This window comes from Rhipicephalus microplus, chromosome 2, assembly GCF_043290135.1.
Source record: "Rhipicephalus microplus isolate Deutch F79 chromosome 2, USDA_Rmic, whole genome shotgun sequence".
NCBI classification, from domain to species: domain Eukaryota; kingdom Metazoa; phylum Arthropoda; class Arachnida; order Ixodida; family Ixodidae; genus Rhipicephalus; species Rhipicephalus microplus.
In genome coordinates this window covers 255,506,738-255,532,686 of record NC_134701.1, presented here as the reverse complement: position 1 = coordinate 255,532,686, position 25,949 = coordinate 255,506,738, and the positions used below count along the sequence as shown (strand labels likewise).

At 42.1% G+C, this 25,949-nt stretch overlaps 1 protein-coding gene across 1 annotated transcript in view; it reads left to right on the top strand.

Annotated features, from left to right (window-relative positions):
* Positions 1-25,949, top strand: part of LOC119170080 (solute carrier family 35 member F3-like) — a 159,590-nt gene that overhangs the window by 37,676 nt on the left and 95,965 nt on the right. The gene's annotated exons all lie outside the window — the stretch shown is intronic.

Below are 25,949 nucleotides of genomic sequence, written 5' to 3'. Positions count from 1 at the left end.
TACCCGCATATCAGTGATGCCATTTACTTTCATTATCCTTGAACCGTACCAGGAAGTAAATTTGCCCACCGAAATTTCGATCTAAAAATACCGCTAAATAATTCAAAGTATTGTCTCACATTATGCGTTATATAAAACGAAGTCCCATTTATTTTTCTGTTAGAAGTTTGACATATGTGGGTTTGGCAGCAAAATCATTCATATCGTCTAAAAGTTCACAATTCATGCTTCTCCATTTTCGTACGTATTTACCTGTCTTGTTGCGGCCTCACACTTAATGAGGCCGCATCGAAAAAAAAAAAATTACGAAAGCCTCGACGATGAACTACGCGAGAGTGATAAGCTGTGAGCGCAGAGCCGAAATACTTTGCTTGAATTAAGACAAGGAATTTTTTTGCGAACTGGTAACAATATTTCAGGTGAATACAACTGTCTGGTGTAACGAAATCACTTCGGTGGCGTGTACAAATAAGAGAACATAGACACGATGTAACACACATCACTTTTTTGGCCCCGCCGCGGTGGTCTAGTGGCTAAGGTACTTGGCTGCTGACCCGCAGGGCGCGGGTTCGAATCCCGGCTGCGGCGGCTGCATTTCCGATGGAGGCGGAAATGTTGTAGGCCCGTGTGCTCAGATTTGGGTGCACGTTAAAGAACCCCTGGTGGTCTAAATTTCCGGAGCCCTCCACTACGGCGTCTCTCATAATCATATGGTGGTTTTGGGACGTTAAACCCCACATACCAACCAACACACATCACTTCAATATTCTCACAAATCGCGAATAACTAAAGAAACATAAAAGAAAATGCAAAAAGCACTAAGCTGGAAAAGATTCACATATGATGTACGACGAGAAGGAAGCCTGTGAGTTAAAACGGCAGTAAAGGAAATTCAATATTTCCCTTCCGAACTCTCCCCCCCCCCCCAAAAAAAAAAAAAAAAACGTGGCATGAAGGCTTCTTCACCCTGCGTTTCAATCTGTTCGGTAATGTACCGAACCATGATCATTCTAATCTAACGCTGGATATGCAGCTCGTTTTGATCATCGGCGTACTTCGGCTATACAGCACCGACGCCGCGAGACGAACATCGTGACGTAAAGTACAAGTTGTTCGAATAAGCCTCTGCTGCGCGGTCCGCCCGAAGGAACTCACTCTGCGAACTGACGACGCACAACGTGACAAATGACTTTGGCCGCTACGCAATCAAACATCGTATGGCGGATCGTTTCTCTTTTGCCGCAGTTGGGGTAGTGGTCATTCGGAACGACGCCCCACTTTGACAAACCCTGACGAGTGGGCAACGCGTCCCACCACCGCAGCCAATCAAATTCTCTAACTGCTTCCGGTACGTGGTTGTTCCGCCATTTCTTCCAATTGCTGGGCCTATATCGATTTTTCCTCGTCAGTAATCGAGCGACAGATTAACATTTCGCTAATGCGTGTGGGTGCAAGCTTTGCAAAGTATTCTTCGGCGGCGTCGCCGTCAACCGAACGCTTGAGGCCATCTGCTGCTCTATAAAAAGCATGCGGGTGTTCTGTTTGAGGCCCCCTTATCCTTTCCGACGGGAATGCGGCTTGAAGAGCTCCGGTCCAATATAGCAATAAGCTACGGCCAGGATAGGCCCCGCCGCGGTGTTCTAGTGGCTAAGGCACTTGGCTGTGGACCCGCAGGTCGCGGGATCGAATCCCGGCTGCGGCGGCTGCATTTCCGTTCGAGGTGGAAATGTTGTAGGCCCGTGTGCTCAGATTTGGGTGCACGTTAAAGAACCCAGGTGGTCGAAATTTCCGGAGCCCTCCACTACGGCGTCTTTCATAATCATATGGTTGTTTTGGGACGTTAAACTCCACATATCAATCATTACGACCAGGATAGTTATTGTCCTGAAATAATTTGTAAACTGTTTTAGCTGCAAGTGCCTTTGTGAATGTTGCAACATCTGGCAGACTAAGTCCTCCACAAACTTTCGAAAGCTTCAGAAACTTTTGTTGAGTTTTGGTGTCGTCCCGTCCCATAGGAAGGCTCCAGCCAACGCCACAAGGCAGTTCGAAAAAAGTTTGGGTATGAGTGCAATGCGCCCGATATAAAAATCGTATACGCATGCTTTGGTTTTCATCACCGTCCCTTTGGCGTCAAATGACAAATTTTTAAATGTTTAGAAAAAATTATTTACAGTATGTACAGAACACAGGGGCTTCATAACATTCCAGTAACAGGGCAGTGGGTACACACACTGTGTTCAGAAAAAATGTGTAACGATTTAGGGCACAAGGTACTCTACAATGGGAGAGCTTAAAGTCGTCCCACGGACTTCGAAGTCAGACTTTATGAAAGATGTCCACCATACACTAATTTCGGATTTAAGTACAATGTACAAGAAAGCGGGCTATTATTAAGATGGCAACAATCAATATCACCCAATCCTCCACTGGAGGATTAGTTACTTGTTGCTTGTCAGTCAATCCTTCTTGATGTGTTCTTGTGATAACTATGTATTATCAAATTAATGATACAATACTTCCAATCACACGTAAATTTTCTTATTAGATTTTAAAATTAAAGTAATACATTACAACGTTAGATTACATTCACTGCTTAAAAGTGAAGACGACAGTCTAGTTTCCAACGTTGGTTTCTTCCCCCTTGGTGCGGTAACCTTTTAAGTTTACCAAATAAGTGGATTTATTTTATTTAGGGCGAAAGCCTTATAGGTGCCTCATAAAACTCAAAATTCACCATCGTAGTCAGTGCCTTCGAGAAACGGTGAGACCTACAGATCGTGGGAGACCAACATCGGCATCAACACGACTGATACGAAGAATCATCATCATGCGATAACGTCACCCTATGGCATCATCGTGGCTTATCATAAGCCGAATCTTTTCTCGGCACTTGTGACTGGCATGAATTGGTGACTGGCGTTGGTGACATAAGGAGTGATGAAATAATCATCACGTGATGGTGCCACCATGTGACGTCACATGAGAACGTCATCGCACTACATCGTGATTAGTAATCGGTGGGCCAATCGAGGAGGCACATGAGCTGAACAGTCATATTTTTAGTCGTCCTGTAATGGTGAAAGCATAAGAGACCACGCAAAAAATAATTTGTACACAAATGTCTTCTTAGGTGGCTTACTTTGAGAATCGCTGACAGGGTACGTTTTCAGGTCAATTATGATCAAAACAAACAAGAAGAAAAGAAGCAAGAGAAGAGAGTGAAAAAAAATTAATATTCTAAACGTAAGAAAAAGCCAAAGAGAGAGGAGGCCATATTGAAAAAAAATTATCAAATCAAACGGCATTCAAAATATACAAAATGTAACTAGGGAACCAATTGCTTCAACAGATTTAAAGACGCGGCTTTTTATTCACCAAACCTCATTCTTAAAAGTAATTTCGTTGTAATTAGTGATTTATTGACGTCTGTTGCCTAAATGTTTATAGTGATCTCAGATGAGTGTGCTACATTCTTACAATAAATGAGCACGCGTGCAGACTGACCCTGACAATGTGTCACCTCGGTGGCGGAAATGTGAAATAGCACTGAATGATATAAACTGTGTTAATTTATTTAATCATCTTCCTATACATCTCGAAATTACTTACCAAGTATTTCATTTGGTAGCACTGAGCAACAAACACACTTATTCAGATGGTGTATTTTTATCAATTTTTAAGTGGATGTGACATACCAGTGAATATAAGAAAATACGATGACATGTATATTGGGCTTGACTTGAAAACTGTTTGGCCGATATTACTTGGAAAACCGAGGGAATTCCAACGCTTTGTGCACTTACGTACGGTACTCGAGTATGCATGGATTTGTTAGACGCACATACTTGAGAGTTTGTTGATATGCTATAAAAAAATTGGCCCGAATCTGCATGTTACACTGCAAAGGTCGTCGAAAGACGATAAACTTGCGTCTGGATAGAGTGAACAAAATGTTTATTTGATGTTCTGCCAAAGAAAATTGGTGAATAGTATTCTGGAGGCGCTGCGTTAGAGTGCTTTGAGCGTGTATCAGAGGCGAACGAGCGCATCGGGCCACGTTAGGCACGAGTGCCATCTGGCAGTTATGTTCAAAAACAAAGGCGTGCGCGCCCGTGGAGAGAGATGCGCGCCAGTCTCGGAGGTAATAAGGTGTAGAATGCAAAGCGACGGGCAGGTGCCACCACCATATCGTCGTAGCAAAACGTTGGAAACACTGACCTTTTAGAGCATCGCGTTGTACTGTCAGCGCAGCGCGATAAACGCTACAGTCCTTTGAGTTACTTGTGTGTGCCTCTTCTAGTATAAAGGCAGACAAACAAAACATCGACGTGTTGTTATGACACCTCAGATATGCGCAATAATTGCTTTTTAATTGACAATCGCACAACTATAAACGCTGAATCTTGAGCAATATTGGTGGGTGCTGCGGATGGGCTTGGCCGTTTGGTGCCGTTTGAGGTATCGTTAAGGGCAAACATACAGACAAATGTACAGACAGACAGACAGACCAAAATTTTTCTGTCGAAGGTCCCAAGAAAGACTATCGCCTTTAAGAGTCGTAATAAGGTGGTTTGATTCGTATTTGGCAGGAACTTCTCACAGAAATCCAACAACTATCATTTGGCCAAAGACGGCCCGGTCACAGAGGATGCGGATTCATTCGAAGTGCATAAGACTTCTAATGCGTTCGATTATCGAGGCCATTCGAAACCACGTCAGGCTGATAAAGCTTTCAGATTTTGGACGTTGGTAGAGGGGGATGTTCAAGTTATAGATTACCCTTGAACATTTCTTTTTCTGTTTCTTTACCATATGCTTAAATCCTGCAAAGGGCAAAGAGTGCGGATAAAGCCTAATTCTAGTCGTTTCCTTCCCCCCCCCCTTTTTTTTTTGTAATTGCCTCCTTCACTTAAAAGTGGAATAAAAATATTAACATGGTTCTTATGTAGCACACGTAGACCACTAAACCCCTCTTTGTTTTTTTTTTCTCAGTCGATGTATTGATTCTACCCCGCCCCCTCCTGAAAGCTTTTGCTTTTAAAGCGACTGCCTCCTGTATCGGAAACATTGAAAGTTTTCTGTGCATCATCTCTTTTGCACGGAGTTTTTGATAAGTCCGCCTTTGACCAAGCGATGATATTTCGCGATGACCTCGTTCCGTGACATCACATATGTAACGTCACTGTGACATTATGACGACGTCACAAATTTGGGCGGTCTGTGATATCCTGGTGATGTGATAAGGCGACGTCTTCGCGTGATGCATATTAGGGGCGAAGCTCCTTTGAGCGTGGGTTGGTCCCTCCTCTGTAGTAGTAGTAGTAGTAGTAGTAGTAGTAGTAGTAGTAGTAGTAGTAGTAGTAGTAGTACTAGTAGTAGTAGTAGTAGTAGTATGTAGGCGCCTATAGTTCATGAGAAGCTCAATAGATGGTGTTGCGTGTATATGTTCTTGGAAATAAAAGAAATAGATGGCATTAGTAGTTTTCACAGCATACCCACTCAGTGAATGATGATGAGTGGGGAAAGCGTCTGTCCGTCCGTGCGTGTGTCCATTTCTTAAAAAGATATGCTGAGTGGATATCAAAATACTTATGTCTCCATTTTAACCGATCACTGTCGCTGCATACCGTACCAAGGGATTGAAAAAAAGCCAAAGTTATTACCATACATAAATCCGGAAATAAAAACGAACCTAGCTTCTAATTACTGACCTATCTCATTAACATGCACGGTTGGTAAACTGTTCGAACATATTATTTTGAAGCACATAATGGAACACCTGGAAGAACACGATATACTATCTCCTTTTCAACACGGCTTCCGCCAGGGCATGTTCACAGTAACACAACTCATTGAAGTGGTCCATGACGTCTCATTAAGCATTGATCATCAAAAACAAATAGATCTTTATCTACTGAATTGCTTGAAAGCAATCAATCGAGTGTCACATAGCAAACTTATTTTCAAGCTATGACTTACTCTTGGCAAGAATCAAATTCTTGACTGGATCACTGATTTTCTTACAGTCAGTTCACAGTTCGTAGAAATCAACCACGTCCAATGCTCAGTCGTGCTGGTATCTTCTGGCGTACCGCAAGGTAGCGCTTTGGCGCCGGTATTATTCTTACTTTTTGTTAATGATCTGCATTCATCTGTCAATGTTCAATACAGGCTATTTGCAGATTACTGCATCCTGTACAAAAAAAAATAAACTCTTACGATGACCATATCCCTTTAAATACAGCCTTAGAAGCAGTTTCTGCTTGGTGCAATGATTGGCAAATGCACATAAACGAAAAAAAAAGTCCGCGCTGTTATATATAACTAGGAAAAAGTATTCATCCAATTTGAAATACGTCATTAATTCAACCACTCTTTCTAAACTCGCCAATCACAAGTATCTAGGTATCATTCTGTCACATGACCTACGATGGGACACTCATATTCATTACATCATGTCATCTGCACTAAAGAGACTGTTATTTATAAAAAGGCGATTGCAGCAATCACTACCAGACAAAAAGTTACTCGCTTACAACACACTTATTCGACCCGTGCTGGAGTACACAAACACTGCCTGGTTACCCTACACACACAAAAAAAAAAAAAAAAACTTACCGGCAAGCTCGAAGGTGTTCAACTTCTCTTAGGGTCATTTTCAGCAAATTTAACCTGACAGATTCGCCTACAGAATCGCTCAAGAAGGCTAGAATACTTACATGAAAAACCGGGCGAAATTGGCACGTTTAGAGCTAATGTATCAACTATTACACAGTCATGTAAACATAGACAAGTCTAGCTACATAAGGCTATCCGCAGCTAGAACTACCCGCCATAATATCTCTAATACCCTTGCCCCTTAAAAATTTCACACAGATGCTTTCAAGTTCTCGTTCTTCCCACTTGCGATCAGAGAATTGAATAACCTGTCCCCCTCCATTACGAGTAGCACATCCTTAGCTACTTTTTCCAAAAATAGTAGGAAGCGACTTGTTAGCCTCTCAAATTTAATAGGGTGTTACGTTTGTTTGTTTGTTTTTCTTTACCCAAGCAAAGTAACAATATGTTTGTAGTTTTGAAAAATGTTCTGGTATGCTCTTTTGCATTTATTGTATTTTTCCCATTTTGACTGTACTAAATAACTGTATTAGATTGTTCACCTGTTATAATCCCTCAGGGATTGACAGTATGTATAAAAATTATAAATGAATAAATAAATAAATATATAAATAAATTCGTCTGTCCGTTCACCCAGCCAACCGCCCGTTCGTGCTTCCGTCCGTACATCCGTGCGTCCGTGCTTCTGTTCACCCGTGAGCCCGTCTGTGCGTTTATCCGTCTGACTGTCCATCAATGTTTCCATCCGTCCGTCCATGCGTCCGTGCTTCTATCCATTCATCTGTCCGTGAGTCCACCTGTGCTTCCGTTCATGAGTCCGCCCGTCTGTCGTTTCATCCGTCTGCCCGCTCGTACGTCCGTCCGTCCATGCTTCCGTCCGTGCTTTCATCCATCTGTTCGTCCGTCCATGCATCCTTGTTTCGTTCCATCCATCCGTCCATGTTTCCGTCCGCGCGTGCTTCCGTCCATGAGTCCATATGTCTGTCCATCCGTGCTTCCGTCTGTCCATCCATTCGTGCTTCCGTCCATCTGTGCGTCCATTTGTCCATGCTGCCGTTCATCCGTCCGGACTCGCGGAAGGACGAACGCTTCGCCCCTCTCATCATCATTCACTTTGTGGATATGCTGTAATTTTTTTTTTCGCATCACTCTTGTTCCCACCGACTCCACCGACACCGACGGTCAATTGTCGTGTTTGGTGACAAAACGATGGTTCGGTTCAAAACTGTATGACACAATTTATTATTCGAAAACTAGTACAAATGGAGGAAACTATTCATTAGATTCAGCATTTCGCAAATGAGAAATCACGCATAAAAGCTTTCAGTATTTGTTTTTAAAAGCAACGCCTTCCATCATGCCACCCCTCCCCCCCCCCCCCCCCAAAAAAAAACCGCCAGGTCTGCTCGGAATGCCCAGCACAGTCACAGCGAAAGCTATAAGAGCGTCCTTTCAGAGCCTTTTCTAAACACTCTTTGAGTAACTGCGACAAGCACACTTGCTGGGTACCCACTACGCTATAAATATTCACAATTTTTGTGTAGGGATTCACCATGTTATCCTTCATCATTCTTCGGAGAAGCGTGGTATCCGCTACACACTTGCTAGTTTTTGTGAATTTTTCTGTGCAGTGGCTGACGACGATTAAGAATCACGCCTGAAGTGGGTATGTGCACCGGCTAATAGGTGATCAAGAACGAGTTTCATAATGGGTTGGACGCCTGGTTGTTTCTTTGATTTAATAAACGCTTTATTATTCGTATTAACGCAATTCCTTTCCCGACATCAAGTGAAGCCGTGAAGCCTGCCTAAGGCCAGCTTGGAAAAAAAAAAAAAGTCTACAAGCATCAGCGTCACTCAGCGGCAGAATACTGGGCTGGTACGCAGGAGACGTGGTTCAAATTCAACTGTGTTTTTCTGCGTTTCTATTTACTGAGATTTTTTTATTTTTTGCAATACTGGTTACGGACACCGGCGGCGGCGGACAACTCTACGGTGCCACACGTGACCAGTGTTCTGACCACATAACAGCTTTTGCTGTAAAGATTTTCAAACGTGTGCCAGAATAATGGCTTTACCCTGCTTTGGTTACTTGAATCGTTTATCAATCAGGACGGCTCAATGCTGTCCCGTAGTCGAGTACCAAGTACTCAAGATTGTCAAGCACGTTTTTCTAAAAGCTCTAAATAATTCACCACTTTTCTACCCCCCCTTCCCCGATGTCGTCAAACACTTTTTCTAAACACCCATCTGTTTGACGGCGCTCCGTGCTAATTTTGTATAGTCGGGATGGCTCACGGCTCTCCCATAGTTGAGTATGAAGTACTCGAAATCGTTAAACACTTTTTTCTTAAGACATCAGTTGGAAACTGTACATGGGATGGCTTTATGCTCTCCCATAGTAGAGTACGAAGTACTTTAAAAAGTTAGCCATCGTTTCTAGACACATCTAGTTCCTTCACACAACCATTTATGAAGAATTATTGTGCGCGGGAACGACTTTATGATCTCCCATAGTTTAGTGCGAACACTCGAAGTCTTTAAACACTTTTTCTAAACGCACGTTCTCTTTATTTAAATAATGCACAGGCATTGTATAGACATCGTGTCAAGTCACTTTCGCTTAAGATCTGAGATGTGAGACCCGTGAGACGGCTGTATGTTCTTCCATAGTTGAGTACCAAGTACTCTAAACCATTAACCACGCTTTCCAAATACACAGTTCTAGAAGTTACATGTACCTTACACAAGGAAGCTTCCCTTCTTCAATTCAGGCTACCACGTAGCGCTGTCATAGTAAAGTGAATAGAACCCTATTTTGTTTACGGTTTCTGTTAAAACTACAATGGGACTCGCTCAGTGGATTTCGTGCTAACGGTTGGGTCGTCCGCGATCCCTATGGTTCCAGCGTAGCTCCCACCGACCGGCTCGCCGACCGCGATCTCCTGGTGCCGTGTAGCTTTCACCAATCGGTACCCCCGTCCTCCGATTCCTTCGACCAAGTCCCCAATCTTTTCTATATCTTCTCTCTTCATTCTGTCGCTCCTGTGCATCGAGTGCTCTCTCTCTCTTTTATTAATTATTACTAATAATTTAATTAATTTTAATAACTACTGCTTGTATCTACGCTTCCATACCCTACAAGGAGCTTAGCCATGTCGCCAGATTAGGCAGACAGATATTGGCTCTTTTTTTTCCTTTCCTTCAAGGACTACTTCTCTTAACACTACGACGACTATCAAAGCATACCTTCAAGCCGGACGGCTTGACGGAAGTCTTAGGTGCCTCATAAAACGTGAAAATTGTCCGTCGGCGTCGTTAGAGCTGGCAGCGTCATCGCGAGTGATGCAGCAGAAATAGTCACTTGATGACGTAGTCATGACGTCACACATTTACAAATGTGTCATGTCATGATAACGCCACCATGGCGTCACACGATGACATGAAGAAGCGAAATCGTCGCCGGGTTAAACGTGGACCGGTCAGGGAGGCAGTGCTGTCAAAGCGAGGGGCAGAACGCTTGCATTGCCTCCGATCCTTGAGGCAGTGCAAAACCACGTTTGGTAAGAAAGCTTTCAAAAGGCGCAGGGGAGGGTCAATGGCAGCGAACAAAAATAATAGGGCATTCAGCTTTGAGTTGTCTTTGGAGATTAGACGTTGAAGAGTAGACTAAATTATTCTCTGAGCCATGAACATTTCTTAACAGCGGAACCGTTTAGACCGAGCATTGATCGGTGACGTGTGGAAAGAAATGATGATCATCATCAATCGGGATGCGCTCTATCCTTGCTCTTTGTCATCTTCTGTTTGATGCCAGAACACGTGCGCCGATTTGTGTAGCGCGGCCCGCAGTATTCCTGATTGGCGAGAGAAAGACTCCAGAGGGAGAAAAGAAAAGAATAAAGGACGAAAGAGAGGGAAAGAAAGCAATGTAAAGGAATGAGAGCTCTCTTTTCTGAATATAAATTTTCAGTTGTTAGTATGCAATCCGACCCGTGTTTTTTTTCTGGTGAGCCTACGTGAAAGTTGCGCTTTTTTCGTCATAAGCCTCTACTGACATGCGCAACAATGAAAAAGAAGCAGAGAAATTCCTGACGACAAGCAATTTTCGGTGACGTGGGAATCGAGCTCGCGTTCCTACGATCCCAAGGCAAGCGTCATAACCATAGGCTATATATACACGTTAGCAGAGCATATGATAAACTCGCGTGGTATGACATAGCAAGGTGGTTGCAAAGAAAAACAATGAGGGAGAGAAAAAGAGAAAGGAGGTGTGGAGAAAGTACCGCAAGGGATAGAAAGGTAAGAGATAATTAAGCCGGCGAAATAGAGAGAGTGATGAATATGAATAGACGAGGAGAGGTGTGAGAGTGAGGGAAAGGGACAGTGTAAAATATAAGTGAGGATTAGAACATAACACTAAAAACAGTGTGAAGAAAAAAGTTAACATGTACTTCCTTTCTTGTAAGGAGCCTTAATTATAATATTTATTATAAATATTTCTTTTGTGTCGTTCGTGCTTTTGCATATTAGATGTAAATTGCTCAATTTCTTTCTTTTCAAATGTATTTCTTTATGGTACTTAGTCATTCTGTCAGAAATTTCTCCTAGTTGTTTATATATATATATATATATATATATATATATATATATATATATATATATATATATATATATATATATATATATATATATATATATATATATATATATATATATATATATATATATATATATATATATATATATATATATATATATATTATATATATTGGTACTGCAAATTGGTGATGACTGTAATGTGTAATTTTAAAATGTATGCGTCGACGTCTGTTATACTTGTTGAATTTGAGTTTTGTGTCCCCTTATTCAAAAGCAGAATGAAATTTGTATCCTTTGTTCCACTTCACCTGAGCAAATGTATGGGTGGAGGGACCTTAGTCAGGCAGAGGTAATCTACCTTTAGTCCCTTCAACCTAGGCAATCATTGTTTTTGTCTGAATAAACAGTGAATGAATGAATGAATAAAAAAAAGCTACCTTGTCATGACGTAGCTCAGCGATAAATGTAGCCTTACATAACAGAACCTCCATAAAAAAATCCCGAAGCTTTATACAACTTGGTAATAAACGCTAGTCAAGACATTTAAAAAGAGCAAGATAGCAAAGACCAGTACTTCTCAGGTGGATCAGCACCGCTTTCTCTTCAGCATAGCATCTGAACTGCAAGCGACGCCTATTTCTCCAAGTGTGCCTCCAAAGGCAAAGTTGGTACCAAATAACAAACAAATGAATGAATGAATGAATGAATGAATGAATGAATGAATGAATGAATGAATGAATGAATGAATGAATGTGGTAGGCGGACTTCCGAAGCTGCACTCAAGAGCAAGCGTGCTCTCTGACGGCCGCGAATGTCGTGGTCGATAAGCCAGCTGGCGCCGACTAGAGGTAGCCTTTCGGACTAAATGCAGTCGTTCGCGGCCTCCGAGACTCTGTTCAGGGTTTTGCAACAGCAGCGCCGTTTCGTGTTCTGAACGCTACATGTGTGGACTCTGTGGCCTTCTCTCTCGTTACCTATAGTAGCATGCGAGTGGTCGCAGATCGTTCCCCCGCCTTCTCAAGAGAGCGGCGAACACAATAGGGATAAAATTAAGGCTATAGAGCTTCATCTTCGATGATATGAGAGCGTAGAAATTCAGCAAGAATGATAATTTTTGCTGACACTCGTTTTTTATTGACCGCCCCCTTTGAAAGCGTAACATTACTTTGCTAATACTAACCGGCGGAATCGATTCAACATGCTTCTGTTGAGGGAGGCAGATTTTGCGCGTGTGGGTGGCAATGATGACCGGTACTAGCAGTCGAACAGTGTTTGCTCAGCTGTGAATTTTGTCGATAGCCTGCTTGATTGATTGATATGTTGGGTTTAAAGTCCCAAAACCAGCATATAATGATGCGAGACGCCGTAGTGGAGGGCTCCGGAACGTTCGACCACCGGAACGTTCTTTAACGTACACCCAAACCTGAGCACACGGGCCTACAGCATTTTCGCCTTCATCAAAAATGGAGCCGCCGCAGCCGGGATTCGATCCCGCGACCTGCGTGTCAGCAGCCGAGTACCTTAGCCACTAGAGCACCGCGGCGGGGCGATTTTCGGAAACCCTCACCTTAAGAAAAAAGAAATTTGTGAGTGTGACTGCTTTCGGGGGTCCTGATTTGCCACTCTCTTTATAGATGATGATGATGATGATGATGACGATCTAAAAGAATGGCTCTCACCCACTATCGGAAATTGGCCAAGAAATGATTATTTAGATAGTGGATCACATATTACTTTCAAATCTAATCAATTTTTTAAAATAAAAATGTTAGAATAAATGAAATTTTACTTATTTAGAGATTTGCAATCAAAACCGCCTTGATTTGATTAAGAATCTCTGTAAAGCAGAATACATATCCCGGTGACAATGACCTATTGGGGAGGCTCCCAAGGAGAGATTATTAGAAATAATGAAATCCAATCTAATTCGATTGAAAGCAGCTTTAAGAATGTTTTTCCTCAGTGACTTGAAGCGAGTACCAGATTAAAAGTAATACTCGATTGTTTCATCCTTGTTACAGAATGAGCAAAAAGGGGAAGACACCAGACCAGCTCTATGCATCTAGTAATTTACTTTTGGCACTCTACAGCGTAATTTCGTAAAAATAACTTCTTCTTTGCGAGTCGAGCAGAACGTCCTGCGCCAAGTGAACAAAAGGTGTCGATATTCCTTTAGGTGAGTGAATAATGTTTTACCAGAGTCTTAAATTATGGCACGCCTTTCGAAATCTGTCACGTATTACGAGTGCTGATGCGGAAACAATCGAAAGTTTCGGACCACTGAAAGCGGCTGTCGCGAGAGTGTCCGCCATTTCATTCATTTTTATTACCTTGTGTCCCGGAACCCAGATGAATCGAGTTACAGTTATATCAGTTGGGACCAGAAAAATGAACGTGCGTGATACATACGAGTCAGTATTGGAGGCGAGTGCCGAACACAAAAATAACGAATCGGTAACTATGGCCACACTTGAGGCTGGGGGGCTGAGCTTTCGTAATGCGATAATCACCGCCATAAGTTTTGCCGAAAATACTGACAAGAAATCGGGTTGTCTTAGTGAAAAGGACCAGTTGAAAGTTTCAGAGAAAATGCCAATGCCAGGTTTCACTTCAGATTGCGAGGAATCTGTAGCTATGATATTTATTATATTTATCTCTTCTAAATGCGGTTGCAGAAGGTGATTTAACAAATGTGTCGACAATTTTTTTGTATGATTTGGATATATATTGTCTAACGTGATTTCGAGATTGTGCCTTGCGTTGCTAATGGAACGGATTTCATACAGTTTAACATCTAATGGACCAACGAGTGATTGTAAGTATCCCACCTGTGGAGTCTGAAACCGAGGCGAATAAGTTAAAAGAAATAACGCTGGCTGGTGCATAAAAATAACATTTAGTTTTATAGGGCACTCATCAAACTTCAGAAATGTTGGCACTGTTAGTATTCTAAAGCTGCACAAAAAAAGAGAGCAAATTTGCTTCTAAGTACAGGACATTATTAATAAGGCGACGAATTTCGGTAATCCAAGACATAACCTTAGGGCCTCTCTTTCCAGGAGTATCAGTGGACGCAATTTATAAGCTGGAGCACCCGAATATAAAACACATCCAAATTCCAAAACGGGGCGTAGGTACATTTTGTATACCATAATTAGTTAATCTCTCCGCAACCCCGATTGACTGTTGCATAGCCTTCGTGAGACTCCTAGCACCCGTACTCTTTTCTTGGCTATGTATTCGATGTGTGAATGCCAAAGGAACTTGCTATCATAAATATCTCCCATATATTTTAATGAGTCGTTTTGTGGTATATTCTGCAGGTTGCAAGTTAATCTGATAATAACTGGGTTATCCAAAGGGAAAACAATAATTGCGCTTTTTTTAACATTAAGACATAACTGAGCAGCCTTCAACCATTTTTCAAAGGTATACAAATACGATTGTAAGCAAGTATATAATGAATGTATATCCGTATCCGAAGCGAAAAAGGCTATGTTGTCTGCATACACATATGTGTATACTTCATCATGGCTGGGAATGGTGCTTAGTTATATATTAAAAAAAAAAGAGGCGAAGTAACTGCTCCCTGTGGAACTCCTCGTGACTGTAATGTATATTTGAAGAATGTCCTTTTAGTGAGCAATAAAACACCCTTCCACTTAAAAATTTACGAAACCACCTCACCATGTAGTTAGGAATGCCATGATATTTTAATTGATCCATTATTATTCTATGTTCTATACTATCGTAGGCTTTTGAGATGTCCAATGTTACCAGAGCTGCTACTTGTCTGTGGCGGCGCGCTAGTTTATTTGGCTCTCTAAGTCAACATGGTCATGCCAAATAGAACATCCAGGTCTAAAACCAATTTGGAAGGGCTCAGAATGTCCTTGTCTCTTACTAATTCAATGAGACACGCATAAATGATTCTTTCTACTAATTTAACCAAATTGGATGTTAGTGCAATGGGTCTGATATTGTCCAGGGTGTATCCTGTCTTGTTGTTTTTAGGAACTGGAATTATTTAGCACGTTTTCAGCAATAAGAAAACCATAAAAATTTCATTGAATGGTTATTTATAGTTAATAAAATATCTGGAGACTCATTGAAAAGGATTTTTAACATTTTTAAGTGATTCCGTTACCACCTGGAGCCGTATTTGGAAATCTTTGACCAATCATGGCCAGCTCAGCCATTGATACCTCACTGAAATCATCACTCTGTGTTATACATTTAGTGTAAGGAGATAAGAGAGATGAGAAAATGTTTTCTAGACCATTCATTATATTGTTTAGCACTTGTTTGATTTCTTCGTTAGTTAAAACTGATAAATCTATGTTCTGACTAGGAAGGATTTTCCCACTACGGAGAAATTTGAAAATCGTGCTCTCATTTTTGGCTTTTGATAAAAAAAGCATAATGTTTAGTTTCATACGCTTCTTATGCTTTAGTTACTGTGTGTTTGGATATAGTTCGGTAGAATTTATACTCGCTTCAATTTTTCGGACACTGGTTATGTAGTAAGCTGTTCCAGGCTGCTTTCCTTCTCTTATAATCGCGTAAACAATCCACGTTCCACCAAGTGTTGACGAATGATCTTTCTTTGATTGAACAATAAATTCCGACTTTTTTCTAGAAGTTATTAAAAATCACAAATTTGCTTTTTCTTCGTCATAAGCATCAGATAATGAAGAAATAGTTGACACCAAGTTATTCTTGAATATGCTGTAGTTTATGAAAGTATTAGCTTTTTTAAGCAGTGAATGTTTCAGGACAAACAATACCATAAATTAAAGGAAGATGGTCACTATTACTAGCACTATCAATGGTCGACCACGAAGATACAGAGAGACTACTGCTAGAGAATGTGAGATCAATTATAGAGCAGGCTAGACCTCTCGCGATTGTGTAGGCGCCGGAGTTCTTGCAAGAGAAGTCCTTGTCTAATAAACAGTTCGATAGCCGGTTGGGAATCTGTCTTTGAACACCAAGAAATATGATGAGAATCGAAGTCCCCAGAAATCAATATATCACGCCCACAAATATTTAGAGCCCTGTCAAGATGGCTGGTACCCCGAAAGACCGTTAGAGAAGCAAGTGTTTATAATATATATCGAAAAACATCCGGGAAGCACTAGCTCTACGGTAAAAATTTGACAGTTGGGATCCATAAATTGAAAAATTGTTTTCGCCATATGACATATCGAACCCGGAATAAATGTGATTATAACTGCGCCTTTAGTAGGTCGGTCCAATCGAAAGCACCTGTAAGATTTTAAATGAAATAATGTTTCTCTATTTAACCATGTTTCTTGTAGTAATATTATATCTGAATTGAATTGATTTACAAGACAAAATAAGTCTACGGAAGGTGCAAAAATAGAACGGCACTTCCACTGAAGTACTTTCAATGATTCTATGGTGAAGAGATTGCAGCAGTCGAAATTGCCTTCTCTAGTATACTTTCTTTTAGAATTGTATTTCGCTGACTTTTCTTTGATTTAGATTGAGGAAGAGAGGGTAAGTCCTCGCTAGCGGACGACATGCTCTCTTTTGAGCCCTAGCAGTATGTTCTACGTCTGTCATTTCCATATCGTGGATGGGCTGGTTTTCAAAAATAGGGGTAGAAGATGAGCTTGTTGGGGCAATTTTACACTCGAGGATGGGCATATGACGTCTTTTCTCATTAATACACTGTGTTGCTTTCGGATTCAAGGATACAGCCCCCTGACCAACAGACTGAATAACGGAATTATTTTTTTTAATAGCCTGTAAAATACTCTCTCCTAGGTTTGCTAAGAGCTGGTTCATTGCCTTCGCTACTGCTTTAGTACAGCTGCTTCAATGATATGGTGTGAGGGATTGATCTGGGATGACATTATGTTTAGCAGCAACTCCTGCATATCCAAATGCCCTTCATTTTACAGTGATTGTCGCTTCTCTCTTAGAACATCGCCTTGTATCTATTATTTTCATAATCTGTATTTCTTGGGCACGAGCTAAACAGTTGGAATAATCAGTGGCGTGATCCCCACCACACAGACAACATCGCTCATCTCGAGAGGTGCAATAATTTTGGGCATGGTCCTTCCCATATTCGCAGCAGCGTGGGGATGATTTACATCCGCCTACACTGTGACCAAATCGCCAGCAGTTTTGACACTGAAGTGGACGCGGTGCTAGTTGATCCACCCTAAATACCAGTGACCATACCTTAATCTCTGAAGGGCATGTTTTCCCCGCAAAAATGGCAATGACTGACTCAGTAGGCACCCGGGTCTTGTCAACCACTCTACTACAGCGGTAGACTGCAATGACGCCAGCTGTAGATAAGTTCTCTAGTGTTTATTGTGGAGTTAGACTTGCATCGACACCTTTTACGATTCCCTTGGTGCAGGCGAGGTGAGGAGGAATGAATGCACTCACCGGAGTTTTTGTGAACGTAGTGTATCTTAGTAAATCAGCAACACAGGCCTGGTCTGGCAACCTGCACACAGCGCCTCCTCGAGCGTACTGTCTAACATACGCGTTATCGTCAGATATAACAGAGTGGCAGGATGAAGGGATTCCTGGATCGACTGAGGGTTGTTCAGACGAATAGAGCCTCTGCTGGAAGGAACCAAGGCCACCGGAATACTTGTGACTCCACTGTGTAAGAAAAAATCCAAAGGTAGGCCATTGGATAGGAGAGACGCTGACCAAGGGGAAAATCCTCTGCCAGGGTAGTTCTTAGACATTATAGTTAGCTGAAGGGTTCAAGCTTTGCAGAAAAAAAAAAACGCAAATAGCGTATAAGAGAAGTGCTACTATATCTCGATTCTTAGCCGATCCAGCAGAACCAAGTGGAGCATGAACAAGAAGCTGCACAACAGCGGCGTCCTCCCACGTTAGAGTCGCGTTATCTCTTTCTTGTCAATTAGATGACATTGCAGTAGAGATGCAGGTTTGTGTTTTGGCTTTAGATAAGAAACTTAAGCGCATTGGTTAATTTCATCGGCGAGTCTCACACCGCTGTATATAAAAAATGTTTTACGAAGTAACGACGAACCTTTAAGCCATAATTGGCATATTAAGTAGTGGGATTTACCGAGTTTTCTTGGCACATACCGGTTTAACGGACCACGTCGACGACATGACACGCCGGCGAGCCGAGACCCTGTAAGGTGCTTCGCGCTTAGAAGAGGAACATCTTGGAGCCACGACAACGCTCGCCTGCGATGTGAAATATGCCGGAAACGCATTGCTGCGCTTCATGAGTAACGGCAGATTGTTGACAAGTCCACGATCGAGATTGCGTCCCGAATTGCCGTTGGGTGTAATTGAAAAAGCGGCAGCACTCAAGCGAAATGTAGCCCATGTTATTATTATCATCGCCAAATCGAACTGGAGTGCTGTTATGAACAGAGTCCTTACTATTAATGAACATTTAAAACCGTTTTGAATAAGCCGAGGCAGAAACTTAAAGATATCCAGTAAAAGCCATGACGCAAACTGAAAATTTTCGTCGCCAAACACGACAAAAAGTGGCCAATCGGGCGCAAAGTGTGCCAAATGGGTCGTATAAATACGCTTCTCACCAGCGCACCTGTGACGACCGCATTTCGCTGCCGTGCTGCCCCGGCGATTATTCGGCCAATTCTTTGCGTATGAAGTGAACTAACGCCACCTGCCGAGTAGTGGTGCAGCAACACTACAACGTTTGAGACCTCCGAGACTCCGCTACTATGCGGACGTCTGACCCCATGAGGCATCGATTGCGCGTTCGCCTTTTCGTTACGAGATGGCGCGGCTACCTAAAAAAAGAAGACTACGTTAATTTTAGCTTCTACCCTCCCTCTCTCATCGCTTTTTTTTTTCTCATCCTCTCTCCTCTCATTGTCCGCCTCCAAGCGTAAGTTTTCTGCGCTGACACTGCCGCTGGAGTCAGTTGAAGCTGGCTATGGATGACTTCATTTAATGCTTGGCTGACTATTGCTGAGAATATCGAAATGTCGAGCAATGACGAAAACAAAAAGAAAACAAGAAGAAGACGACAAGCTTCGTCGAGCGGTTTAAACATAAAATTAGGAGCATTGCAAGACTGCTAAAGTAAACCGCTATTTGATTTATTACACAACCACGTTACTTGTTTTCGAGTATAACACTAAAATGGAAACATTGGCATATATTTGTTGCTTTGCGATTTCTCCGGTACCATCAAAATGAATAACAACAATTATTGACATGTTGCATCCCAAAACCAAGGTATTATTATGAAGGACACTGTAGCAGACGTCTCGGACCATTTCAATGATATCATGTGCGCCTACATCCAAATACTCGGGCCTCCACTCCACCACCACCGAAATGCGAGCGCCGCGGCCGGGATTCAATCCCACGGCCTTCGGACCAGCGCTCTAACACCGTCCCAGCTATACCACCTTGGCGATTGGGGCCATTCAAGTCACGGAAATACCCCGAGTACGTGGGATGCACCTTACAGGGCTTAATAGGCAACACAGAAGGGCCTATCGATCGATGCAAGCTCTGTCGGCATTCAAGCTTAATTGCGCTTGGAGATAACGACGCCCATAGCCCAGCGCTGATCGATGTTTGACCCTAGACTAAGGAAGATGAAATTCTATGGAGACTACCAAGCAAGCAATGTTCATGCATGACACAGATTATCAGTCAAGTGGCGTTTGGTGAACAACATTCGGTGCAAAACTTGCACAGACAGAACTTCATTCCGAACATCTCTAAAAAATAACCCAATTCCTTATATTTTATAGAGCGCAGTTGTTTAGCTCATAATTCCTTGTTCACTCTGTACAAAAAAAAAATACTGTCATCATAATGGACAGCTATAGGCCACAGAAATCGGTTAGGTCCCGCTACTCTTCACTGGTACACTGATAATGAAGAAGCTAACATATAGTCCAACAAACGGGCATACATACGTACAAAAAACTTTATTCAAGTCGGATGGGACAAGCCTGAAAGGGGCGACATAAATTTGTGCACACTCTTAGAAAACTATCGCGAACGGCTGTGGATGGAATTCGCATCTGAGAGCGCCATGCCACCTGCTTGGAACCACACAACTGATCGGTCTCATGCATCTAGATAACGAAGTTCAACCCCACTAATGTCAAGTTCAAGCCAAGTAAAAGCAAGAGTTTAAGCGATAGTTTTGCCGAGATATAGCAATAAATAACGATGAAAGCAATCAGCCTAGCAATGTAACGAGCACTTCACGGCTTAGTGCGAACATTAACCCTCTTCCCTCCCCCTTTTATTGGGAGAAAACACCAAGGAGAACATATATATATATATACTTTGACGTCATGTTTTTTTTTTTCTAGTTTCGTGTTACTATTTGAATTCGCCTGTTCTGACGAATCCTGTACATGGGGTTATATGGCTCAATGAAAATGAGAGCTGCAATGAAGCCACCGCAGCTAGCACCTCTTATAGATGATTCAGATCCGTAATTGGCCCACATTAGCTCCTTCGTAACCTGCATTACCGAGTAAGCTATTGAATCATACCTGCTTCGCACAACAAATGCGCGTTTCGGGTACGCTGAAGGTGCTCCAATAAATTATTAAATGCGTGGACTTGACTTCGCTGAATGGCTTTGCTTTTGCTTTGAAAATATAATTTTGCCCACTCGCGTGACACGTGCAATCCCGCTGAACAGGCTGACGGTCTAGTGCGAATACCCTGCACGCCATCCACAAGACTTAGCGAAGTTCTTGCGAAGAATTCGTTCCCAAGAAAACAACGTAAGGCTCATTGTTTTTCGCAAAAAAAGTGTTGCGAGCGAGGTGATGACGTGGCGTGCAACGCTTGAGGTTTTGTCGGCTGCATGAAATGCTCGGCGTAATCGCTTCAGTGAATGGGGCGCGGTCCGTTTGGCGAGGTCAGTCTCGCGAAGCGCGCATTCAGCGTATCGCTAAGCGCCCGCAAAGCCGCTAACGTTGTTTTACGGGCATTTCTTCATTTTCTGTTAACCTCGCAAAGCGCTAGGGACGTCCGCTTTTGTTACACTCCATGTTGTCACATGGTTTTTCCCGATCACGATAAGAACTGACTCTTATTGTATAGAAGAAGGAGAAGAGTTTTATAAGTTCAACCATGATGTTGTTACACAGCAACGTAACATACAGGGGAAGGTGCCAGACATTTTACGCTGCAAGGCAACCTCCTGTACTAATCCAAAGGAGCAAAACAAATACGGTTAAGGCAACTTGGTAACAGGTGATATGAGGTTCGAAACAGCCAATAACTCAAGACAACAAATGAACTGAAACAAGCTCTCAAAATATACTGAAATGGCATTTTCTGTAAACATAGCATACAAAATAAATAAGGTTGAAACAAACGCAGAAAACAGGTCCAATAGCAACATGTAGTAACTAAAAAAAGCACTTAATTTCATAGAGGATAAATAATAATAATAATATAATAATAATAATAATAATAATAATAATAATAATAATAATAATAATAATAATGGTGATGATGATGATGATGATGATGATTCAGGTGCAAGAAAATTTTGCGAAGCGACGAAATTGTAAGAACTTCAGAAAAACGATAACGGGTGACGTGATATATAATATTAGACAACCATCGACAACAAACACTGACCACAGACCAAAAAAATTAGCCAGCGCAAACCACTGGGGAAGAATAGGCGAAAGCAAAAAAAAATGCCAGCATATCCACGGAGTAAATGATGGAGAGTGGAGTAAAGCATCCGTCCGTTCATTCGTTCTTGCTTCCATCCGTCCATGCGTCCGTCTGTGTGACCGTCGGTGCGTCCATCCACCCGACCGTGCGTGTGTCTGTTCGTGCGTCCATCCCTGCGTTCGTCCATGCACCCGCCCCTGCGTCCGTCCGTGCAGCCATCCATGTGTCTGTCCATGCATCTGTCTGTGTGTCTGTTCGTCCATCTAGTCAACACTCCAAGTAGCACCATCTCGCATCTTCTCATCATATATTCTGCATATAGAAGCACCGCCATCCAGCGGACATTCCAAGGACTAAACGAGTGGTGGAACACGCACACTTTCTTACGGCCTGCCCTTCGTGTCTACTTCCCACCTTTAACCAGTATACCGAGTTCATGGTATATACTAGTTCACTGTATGCATGGCACTGCGGCCCAGCGCTCGCTAAACCTTTCTAAAACCAATGAGGTTACGCCCAGCGAGTATAACGTAGGAACCCTCCCTTGTCAGATAGTGCTCAATATACATGTCAATGGCTGCTAATGGGGAATGAGACACAGGAGAAGCCGGCTTTTAGTAACGCGCACGCTGCGAATTTTTTATTGTTCAACAACGCACAGGAGAAATCTACCGGCACCACCTTGCAGGCGAAAACGTAAGACTGGTTACACACTACGACTATGACTACGACTACTACGAGGGACGAACGGGTGCCGCTTCAAGGAGCTTCGCCCCTAAAAGAGCGGGAACTCGGAACTAGGTTTATTCTTGCAAAACCACCGCACTATACGCACCATGCCACACACGTGCATGCGTGGCATGGTACGTATATTGTGGTGGTTCTGCAAGAATAAATCAAGTTGTGAGAGTGCACGCTCTTTCAAATGAGAAACATTTCTTAGCGAACTTCGGCGATTTCGAGCGTATCTATCTATCTATCTATCTATCTATCTATCTATCTATCTATCTATCTATCTATCTATCTATCTATCTATCTATCTATCTATCTATCTATCTATCTATCTATCTATCTATCTATCTATCTATCTATCTATCTATCTATCTATCTATCTATCTATCTATCTATCTATCTATCTATCTATCTATCTATCTATCTATCTATCTATCTATCTATCTATCTATCTATCTATCTATCTATCTATCTATCTATCTATCTATCTATCTATCTATCTATCTATCTATCTATCTATCTATCTATCTATCTATCTATCTATCTATCTATCTATCTATCTATCTATCTATCTATCTGCTTACGTTTGGGTGCTCTCGCGGTCACCCCCTAAACTTGGCGTGAACCAAAATTAGCATGGGAGGGTAAGATAGTCTGACCATTATGACGCGCTGGTCAAGACATGAATAATGTCAAAAACCCGTTGCGTACGTCGTCAAACACTTCCCACCAGACAGTGGCACATACGCACGGGTGGGTATGTGCCACTGGTATGCGAGTATGTGCCACAGGTGATTGACCTTTAGCATCTACCCAGGAACGACGAGAGCACACACGGGAATATTTAACGTGCGAGCGTTGAAAAATACCCGGCATCGGTAGCGTCGACACAACGAATTCAAAGAATAAATGTCAGCGTCCCAACTGGAGTCGAATCCAAGCATACTGCGTGGCAATGAAGCACTTTACCACAGAGCTACACCACGTCTCGGAACTACTTTTCAAATAGACGGTAATCTTCGTGAAACGTCAGTAGTGATTGCAGTGCTGCCTACTAAACTTTATAAACATTACATATGTACTCTTTCGATACAGCCGTCACGTCGGGTTAACGTCAATTGTGGTTAGTTGTCACTCGCTGAAGCTGATTTACGTAGGGCCAGCATCCTCGCTAGCATCAATGATTCATATCAGCCTCTGGTGTTGCTAATACGCATGTTCCTGTAGGCATCGTTGCGGAACGGTGCAAACAACCGGTTGTACGAACATCTCCAACTCTTCAACATATGTCTGTGTGTGCAACATTTGTATATATATTTAGCGTCATTTCATGACCTGTCGCTCAATAAAAAGTTGCAACACGGTCACCTTCCCTCCGCATGCATCGCGTGAAGTCGATTCTCAGGTACGCGGCACCTGCTAAGTTTTTGTTTTCGCCTATTCTCCTCCTGTGGTTTGCGTGATCTAATTTTCTTGTAACATACACCAACTAGCCCAACAAGAAGCTTTGGCCTACTAAAATGAGGCAAGCAAAACAACGCAGATTACATTGCGCATGGCATAATTTCCGAGATAAGTACATACAAAAACTATTGCAGTGTGAAACTGCGTACAGCAGGAGAGTGCATGTTTTATTTTTATTGGCATACTTAGCAAGGACACTGAAAGTGCCCTACAGAAGTTATGAATGTGCTCAGCCTAACTTCATATGGGGGCGGGGGGGGGGGGGGTGCTGTGCCTGATATTTTAAAACACTAAAACACGCTTGTCTGCCTGACCACACATGTGTTTACAGCTGATGCCAATACAACGCATCCAACGCGGCCTAGAACGCCTATTACGGACGCCCGCATGGCAGTACAGAGGAAAAGAATCACAATTCACTCATCGTGATCGTACTTCACAGTCATGATATGGACGACGTTTGCAGCCGTTAACTCCACGTGATAGCAAGCAAGTGCGAAAAGAACGAGAACAAAGTGGCTGCAACTGAATAAAACATAAAAAAGTTTTTAAGAGCAAAGAGACATACTTTGAGGCAGAAAGGCTGGAACATTTTCCCGAATATTTTTATTTATTTAGAACATTACCCACAGTGCCTTGTAGTCATTATTGCGGTCGGCACAAACCTTCATAGAATGAATCCAGAGTCTTGCAGCCAACAAAATCGGCTGGTAAGGTATGTCATATGGTAATCGCCTTCAAAAAAGAATGTTTGAGAAGATCAATCCTGGAAACGTATCAACGTGTACACTTTAAATTTGGGATCAAAACTAGAGGGCTGACATTGCGCTGGCTTTCAATAATCCGAACTATTAGTCCCTGCTTTCTTGGTAAAAATTAAGTAAAGTAATCCCACCCTTAGATTACCTTTACGACCTTGCGAAGATAGTCAATTGAAGTCTCTTCCCATTCCGAAAGCCCAATTCATTTGTCGAGAGTTTTCATATCCGGCATATTGCCCCAGCCCAGAGCAAATGTTACTGCGATTCATCACATCCGTTTTCATGCGTATTTTGCAAATCCGAATTTGTAAACACGACAGCGTAAATGTGTGAAAATCACCTGCGATCAACAGACGATAACTCTTTGCTCGTACAAGCCTTTTATGACAAATGATATAATACTGTCTTGAAAAGTGCACATTTCTTGAAACACCATTAAAAATAAATAGTTGCTTCTACCTCCATAAATATACCTTTGTAAAATGTGCTAGAACAATTTTAGGTCAGTCTTCCTCGATCTACTGTGTATACACTGCGAACTGAAATTAAACTTGTTTTTTTATTTGCATGATCGATGGATGGCAAGATGTTGTGTTCTACAACTTATCAGAACTCTATGTGCATCGTAGAATCAAATAGCAGCAATTATCGCAAGTTGTAAAAAAGAAAACGTTTGGTCCGCAATGAATTCGATCATGATTAAAAGTGACCCCGGGTTTACATATATTTCGAAAGGTGTCTTCCACCTAACATCAGATGTTCAGTATATGCTGATGATATAAGTATATGGACGTCTGGTCCATCGTTTTTGAATGTACAACAAACTCTACGAGAAGCATTGGATTATGTAGACCGTTTTCTAAAAAAAAGAGGTATGGCACTGAGCCTAGCTAAAACAGCCATACTTCGGTTTACATAAAAAAAAGACCTGGAAATTTCCAGATTATTCTGCAAAATCAGCCTATTCAAATGGTTAAAACTCATAAATTCTTGGGAGTAATTTTAGACCGGAGACTAACATGGTCGCCTCATGTCCAGTCCCTTGAACAAAAAGTGAATCAGGCCATTCGGATCCTCCAGCATCTCTGC